Raw genomic sequence first — 7,697 nt, 5'->3', positions numbered from 1 at the left:
AATGCCACAGCAGATGCAGCTGTGGAAGTCCAGCGCTACCTGGCAGATGGCTTCCTGGACAGAGGGGAGGACCCTATAGCACACTGGGAACAAAACTGTAGGGTCTTCCCCCAGTTATACAAACTGGCACAGGTGTACTTGGGAATCCCAGCTACACTTGTGCCATGTGAGAGGATATTTTCAAAAGCTGGCCAGATAGTGCATTCCAATGTCTCAGTGAGTTACTGCATTTTTGTTTGTTTTCAGAAAGTGTCTGCCAAATAACCTTGTCATTTCATTTCAGGTAGCAGAGAGGAGGACAAAGACTGAGCCCAAAAAAATGTGGAGAAAATGTTATTTCTAAATAAAAAAACCTTTAAAGCATCGTTTCTGAATACGAGTCTTTATGCAATAAGAACTAGTCAGAATCAGAATAATTTTAAGAGCCAAGTACATTTACACACAGAAGGATTTTGACTTATCGTTTGCTGCATGCACATGCTCAACAATTAGGGAATATAAAAAGCATAAAAACAAGAAGTAATAATATATACACAATATGTTCATTCTCAATGAATGAAAACCTTTATTGCCAGGGAAGGAATTTGTCTTGCCCACAAATGGCCACAACATTTCAACACAGACACATCAAATCACAAGAATTAATAGTACATAAGCATAGGACCATCACCATCATGGCATTCAAGAACTATATTGCCATATGCTGCATGATAGACTGTTGTACTTGTGTATATGTATTTGGTAGTGGTTCATAGTCTCACTTATCTGAACATACTTCACTAGAAGTATGTCTTAGATTCACTTCAACACATGTATAACTAGAACGGCACTCAGTAGAGATCAAACCTCCGCCTGGTTGGCCGTATCACTCAATGGTGAAGAATCACTTAAAAATTTATACTAGCTGGATCCGGATCTTCACCAAAATTGAATCGATTCTTCATCGTCACACACACAACCTGTCCAACAGGTTTCGTCCAAATCCATCCATAACTTTTTGAGATATCCTGCCATATATCGTTTTTGGCCCCATCTCCCAATGGTGAAGAATCACTGAAAAAATTAAATAATTCTCATATCCGAATCCAAAATTCAGATCTTCAACAAAATCGAATTGAATAGTCATTGTCACACACACAACGTGTCCACCAAGTTTCGTCCAAATCCGTCCACAACTTTGAGATATCCTGCTATGTATCATTTTTGACCCTATCTCCCAATGGTGAAGAATCACTTTAAAAATTCTAGTAGCCGGATCCGAATCCGGATCTTCACCAAAATCTAATCGTTTCGTCCTCGTCACATGCACTACCTCTCTGCCAACTTTCGTTCGAATCCGTCCACAACTTTTTGAGATATTTTGTTCACAAACGGACAGACAGGGGTGAAAACATAACCTCCATCCACCTTTGGTGGCGGAGGTAATTACCCTGCGCTCGCAAAGCGAAAATCGGAGTTAAGCATTCAGTTGCGTACGTGTGCCGTACGTGTACCGTGTGCCGTACATGTCTGCATTTTAAAAATGCATTTTCTCGGTAACCGTTGGTCCGATTGACACGAAAGTTTACCATAGAAGCACCTCTGCCTGTAGAATTTTTTTTATTCATAGTTATGACGTCATAGGTCATGTGGTATGGACGCCGTATTGGAAAAACCTTACACCTCTATATCTCCCAAAGCACTTAATGGAAAAAATTGAAACATGGCTCATTGTCAAGTACTCACTGTGGGGAATAAGATATGTTGATGGTGATGTCATCGGTGCCTTTGTTATGATGTCATAATTCGACAAGAACAATACTTATCCGATCATTGTGAATTTTTTTTTCTCAGCAACTGTTGGTCTGATGGGAACGAAATTTTGACCATAGGAGCGCCTCATGTAGAATATTTTAATGATAATCATTGTTATGAAAGTCAAATCCACAACATTGTCCCAATAATAGGTTTAATGGCAATTCGATCTCTGGCAACATCCTGTAAAAATACGATCATGCAATATATCAGGATTATCTATCTATAATTCCAGTAATCTCTGTACGTTTGTACGTTTGTACGTTTGTCTGTCTGTGACCGCTGTTTCTCGACAACCACGGGTCCGATATACTTTTAACTTGCCAGGTATATTGCTGGGGACCCGAGGATGTGCCTTTTCAAGGTTTCATATTAATCGGACAATTACTTACCGAGCTATGTCCAAAAAACGATTCAACCAATCAGAGAGCAGCGAACGATCGCGTGTGCCGAACGTGGCGGACACACTCTGCCTCGGATGGCACATTTGAGAGCGTATTCATTTATTTCACATTTGCAAACTATGTTGGCGTTAAACTATGTTTTAATAAAGTTTTAAAACTAATAAAAACGAATTTGCGATTCATTCGCTTTCCTGCGCGTTTGTGCACGCGATGGCGATTGCTTTACCAAACTCCGGAAGCCGTTCGCTTTGGACCAAACCATTGCATGTAAATAGAGGGGGGGGGGGTTCTGTGGTCGTTGCGAATGGACCAAACCATTCATGTAAATAGAGGGGGGGGATTGTCACTGTACTCGCAAGCCGTTCGCCGTTCGCTTTGGCGTTGCGAATGAACCAAACCATTTCATGTAAATAGAGGGGGGGGATATAATTTTAGATAGATATATAGTACGGGCATATATATAGTACGGGCATGCCCTAGTATAATCAAGGAGAAGTTCAGCAATTATCAATCAGTGCAAGCAAGCCTAGATCATCTAAATATACGCACCATTCGAGTCTACGTGTTACAGATTAAATGTCACAGGAATGATCAGGAGCGATGGCCGTCCGAGTTCTTATAGACGCCTCTCAGTGGTTGGAGAGAGCATAACACCTGGGTTCAACTTAGATACAATTTCATTACAATCATGACGTCATAGGTCATGTGGTACAGGCATCATCTTGGAAAAACCGAAAAATGTTGCACCTCTATATCTCCAAAACCGCTACATGGAAAAAATTGAAACAAGGCTCTTTGTAAAGAATTCCATATGGGGAATAGGTGTTAACGATGACATCATTGGTGCCATAATTATGATGTCATAATTCGACAGGGACGACACTTAGTCTGATCAGTTTGAAATGTATTGGGCGTGATCTATGGAACAATTATATTAGAGAACATACATTTATGATGTCATCACTCACGTGGTCTGGCAGCCATATTGGATCAAAGAAAAAAAATGTTAAAAAACAGAAGAGTTGGCTCGCAACAAGTTGAATGCGTAGGGTAAGTATTCGATGAATACCATCTAGTTAATGGCTGCAATGGCAGATTCTGCCAGTAGATGTCAATGTTGAGCCAGCATTGTTAAAAAATATCTCGAAACGTTTCGAAGTTTCGAAATTGCCATCCCCAGTAAATTGTAATAAGCCGTAGGGAGTATAGAAGAGGCTCGACTCGATTGAAATCATTCAAGTCGGTTTTACTCAGCAAGAACTGAACAACCTGCAACAACACATGTAAAGATAGGTCCACCGCATTTGACAAGCATAATAATGCAACAAGCATAATAATGCAACAAGCATAATAATGCAACAAGCATAATAATGCAACAAGCATAATAATGCAACAAGCATAATAATGCAACAAGCATAATAATGCAACAAGCATAATAATGCAACAAGCATAATAATGCAACAAGAATAATAATGCAACAAGCATAATAATGCAACAAGCATAATAATGCAACAAGCATAAGAATGCAACAAGCATAATAATGCAACAAGCATAATAATGCAACAAGCATAATAATGCAACAAGCATAATAATGCAACAAGCATAATAATGCAAAAAGCATAATAGCCGGCGAAGCCGGTGTTGTCAATAAACGAGTACGTACGTATTATGTTGAAAACCTGATTATGCCTTGGCTCGAGAATCCAAAGCGCAGTGGCCGCAGCCATCTTGCGGAGGCGGAAGTATGCATAACAAATTTAAAACGTTCATTAGGAGTTTCTTTCACCCGTCGTCGTTTGATTCACAATCTTATGCACATCCGATGTATTAATAAAAGAATTTAAGACCAACATCGGCCCGCACGGGCCTGGTTATCTTCAACAAAACGCGTCACCAAACACCGGACCCAATGAGAGTCGAGCATTTGCAAAAATATTTCTAAAATGAAAGCGCTCAATGGTGGGGTGCGTGGGCACCATCGACCGGATGCGGAAGTTTGCATAAAACAATTGCGAAAAAGTTCAATAGGAGTTTGTTTCACCCGTCGTTCTTTGATTCACAATATAATGAAACCTCTAATTAGTAATTAAAATACGTTAAGACAAACCTCGTTATCTTCAACGAAAATCGTCATCGAACACTAGAACCAATGAGATTCGAGCATTTGAAAAAAAAAATTTTACAAGCTTATTACGCGTTTCGGACGGTGAAAACGGCGTCAAATATTCTATCATTGACGAAGAATTATTTTTTAGAAATCTCGTGGCCGTCGGAGAACCGAATCAGCCAATCAGCGCCCTCGATACAGGACATCTTACCAGCGCCCTCGACACGTCTGCGACGCCGGGAACGAGGTTGGTGCAAAACAACCGAATCACGCGTAAGCATATGCTGCTCGAAATAGTTCTCATCATATACTCAAATTTCCTAAGCTAAATCGTCATTGCTTTGGGCACTGTTGTCTGTTACGGAGAAAGAACAAGAACCGAAATGAAAGGAAAAATGGTACAACCTCCACCAGTGCTATCATCACTGAAACATGATTCGACAACAGTCCGTGGTAACTTGAGAGAGGTTTTTACGTTGCACCAAGTAAAGCCATCGGATGTGACACCATTGTCTTCTTTTTGGGAATATGCTGCAGTAGATGTCCCTGGTGATGGGTCATGTTTTTTTGAGGACTGTCTGCTCTTCTCTTTTACCAAGTCTTACCAGGTACGGTACCTACTACACCTACCTACTACCAACTACCTAACCTACTGATGCCATAGTGATGGGTAAAATAGTGGCAAGAGGCTTTGGCTTCGCCGGCTCATTGCGGCTTTGCAGTTGGTACTAGTAGCCGGCGAAGCCGGTGTTGTCAATAAACGAGTACGTATTATGTTGAAAACCTGATTATGCCTTGGCTCGAGAATCCGAAGCGCAGTGGGCGCAGCCATCTTGCGGAGGCGGAAGTATGCATAACAAATTTAAAACGTTCATTAGGAGTTTCTTTCACCCATCGTCGTTTGATTCACAATCTTATGCACCTCCGATGTATTAATAAAATAATTTAAGACCAACATCGGCCCGCACGGGCCTGGTTATCTTCAACAAAATGTGTCACCAAACACCGGACCCAATGAGAGTCGAGCATTTGCAAAAATATTTCTAAAATGAAATCACTCACTGGATGGAGTGCTGGAGACAGCCATCGACCGGATGCGGAAGTTTGCATAAAACAATTGCGAAAAAGTTCAATAGGAGTTTGTTTCACCCGTCGTTCTTTGATTCATAATCGAATGAAACCTCTCATTAGTAATTAAAATACGTTAAGACCAACCTCGTTATCTTCAACGAAAATCGTCATCAAAGACCAGAACCAATGAGATTCGAGCATTTGAAAAAATATTTTTTTACAAGCTTATTACGCATTTCAGAGGGTGAAAACGGCGTCAAATATTCTCACATTGACGAAGAATTATTTTTTAGAAATCTCGTGGCCGTCGGAGAACCGAATCAGCCAATCAGCGCCCTCGACACAGGACATCTTACCAGCGCCCTCGACACGTCTGCGACGCCGGGAACGAGGTTGGTGCAAAACAACCGAATCACACGTAAGCATATACTGCTCGAAATAGTTCTCATCATATGCTCAAATTTCCTAAGCTAAATCGTCATTGCTTTGGGCACTGTTGTCTGTTACGGAGAAAGAACAAGAACCGAAATGAAAGGAAAAATGGTACAACCTCCACCAGTGCTATCATCACTGAAACATGATTCGACAACAGTCCGTGGTAACTTGAGAGAGGTTTTTACGTTGCACCAAGTAAAGCCATCGGATGTGACACCATTGTCTTCTTTTTGGGAATATGCTGCAGTAGATGTCCCTGGTGATGGGTCATGTTTTTTTGAGGACTGTCTGCTCTTCTCTTTTACCAAGTCTTACCAGGTACGGTACCTACTACACCTACCTACTACCAACTACCTAACCTACTGATGCCATAGTGATGGGTAAAAATAGTGGCAAGAGGCTTTGGCTTCGCCGGCTCATTGCGGCTTTGCAGTCGGTACTAGTAGCCGGCGAAGCCGGTGTTGTCAATAAACGCGTACGTATTATGTGGAAAACCAGATTATGCCTTGGCTTGAGAATTCCGAAGCGCAATGGAGGCCGCCATCTTGCGGATGCGGAAGTATGCATAACAAATTGAAAAACGTTCAATAGGAGTTTCTTTCACCCGTCTTTGTTTGATTCACAATCTTATGCACCTCTAATTTATTATTAAAATACTTTAAGACCAACCTCGGCCCGCACGGGCCTGGTTATCTTCAACGAAAAGCGTCACCAAACACCGGAACCAATGAGATTCGAGCATTTGAAAAAATATTTCTAAAACCAAATCACGCAATGGAGGCCACCATCGACCGGATGCGGAAGTTTGCATAAAACAATTGCGAAAAAGTTCAATAGGAGTTTGTTTCACCCGTCTTTCTTTGATTCACAATCTAATGCACCTCTAATTTGTAATTAAAATACGTTAAGACCAACCTCATTATCTTCAACGAAAATCGTCACCAAACACCGGAACCAATGAGATTCGAACATTTGAAAAAATATTTTTTAAAAGCTTATTACGCGTTTCGGACGCTGAAAACGGCGTCAAATATTGTACAAATGACGAAGAATTATTTTTTAGAAATCTCGTGGCCGTCGGGGATAGTTTTTCAGGGCCAGAAATACGGTATAAGCGGTTTACATAAAGAAAGAAAGCTCGGTTTGATTAACGACAGTCACACATTGCCGTTGAAACGGCGCTATCGTCTGATCTGTCGGCACTGATCTTACTGCAAGCTAACTTCTTCTGGTGGAGGAAGCCGCAGTGCCCGGAGAGAACCAGCCCTGACAGCGACTGAAGTTAGAAGACGACACACATACTGTGAAAACGTATGTTAAGCCCAGTAGTTAAAATTTCTTAAAATAGGCCTTAACCTAGCACATCGTATAGTTACTTCCTTAAGCTTCTTGTGACATTTATTGTATGTAGGTATTGGGGAGGACTGTCTGCTCTTCTCTTTTACCAAGTCTTACCAGGTACGGTACCTACTACACCTACCTACTACCAACTACCTAACCTACTGATGCCATAGTGATGGGTAAAATAGTGGCAAGAGGCTTTGGCTTCGCCGGCTCATTGCGGCTTTGCAGTCGGGTACTAGTAATGCAACAAGCATAATAATGCAACAAGCATAATAATTAACACACACATCTCCAGCAACCATCTTGAAAACCGTAATGATTATGGGTAATGGGGGGAACCGGAAATATATAGCCCGTGACGCTGTTGTTGTTGTTGTTGTTGTTAAAAGTGTAAGGTCGAGGGCTTACAGTACACGGGATTTGAACGACAATCTATGGCACACACACACACACATACACACAGATACACACACACACACGTAATTGCAAAACCAGGGAGGACGGGATAATTAATTAATTGTAATGTTCCAAACTTAGTGACT

General features: G+C 41.3%; 1 long non-coding RNA gene across 1 annotated transcript in view; it reads right to left on the bottom strand.

The window, feature by feature from the left end:
• Positions 1 to 2,718: 2,718 nt before the first annotated feature.
• Positions 2,719 to 7,697, bottom strand: part of LOC137435631 (uncharacterized) — a 38,489-nt gene continuing 33,510 nt past the window's right edge. The window contains exon 3 of the long non-coding RNA XR_013624444.1: positions 2,719 to 3,467. This is a non-coding gene — a long non-coding RNA (uncharacterized LOC137435631). The remainder of the gene's footprint in view (positions 3,468 to 7,697) is intronic.

Source organism: Myxine glutinosa, chromosome 9 (assembly GCF_964187855.1).
Source record: "Myxine glutinosa chromosome 9, kmMyxGlut1.1, whole genome shotgun sequence".
In the NCBI taxonomy this organism is placed as follows: Eukaryota; Metazoa; Chordata; class Myxini; order Myxiniformes; family Myxinidae; genus Myxine; species Myxine glutinosa.
Note: the sequence above shows the minus strand (reverse complement) of the source record. Positions and strands in the feature narration are given on the sequence as shown.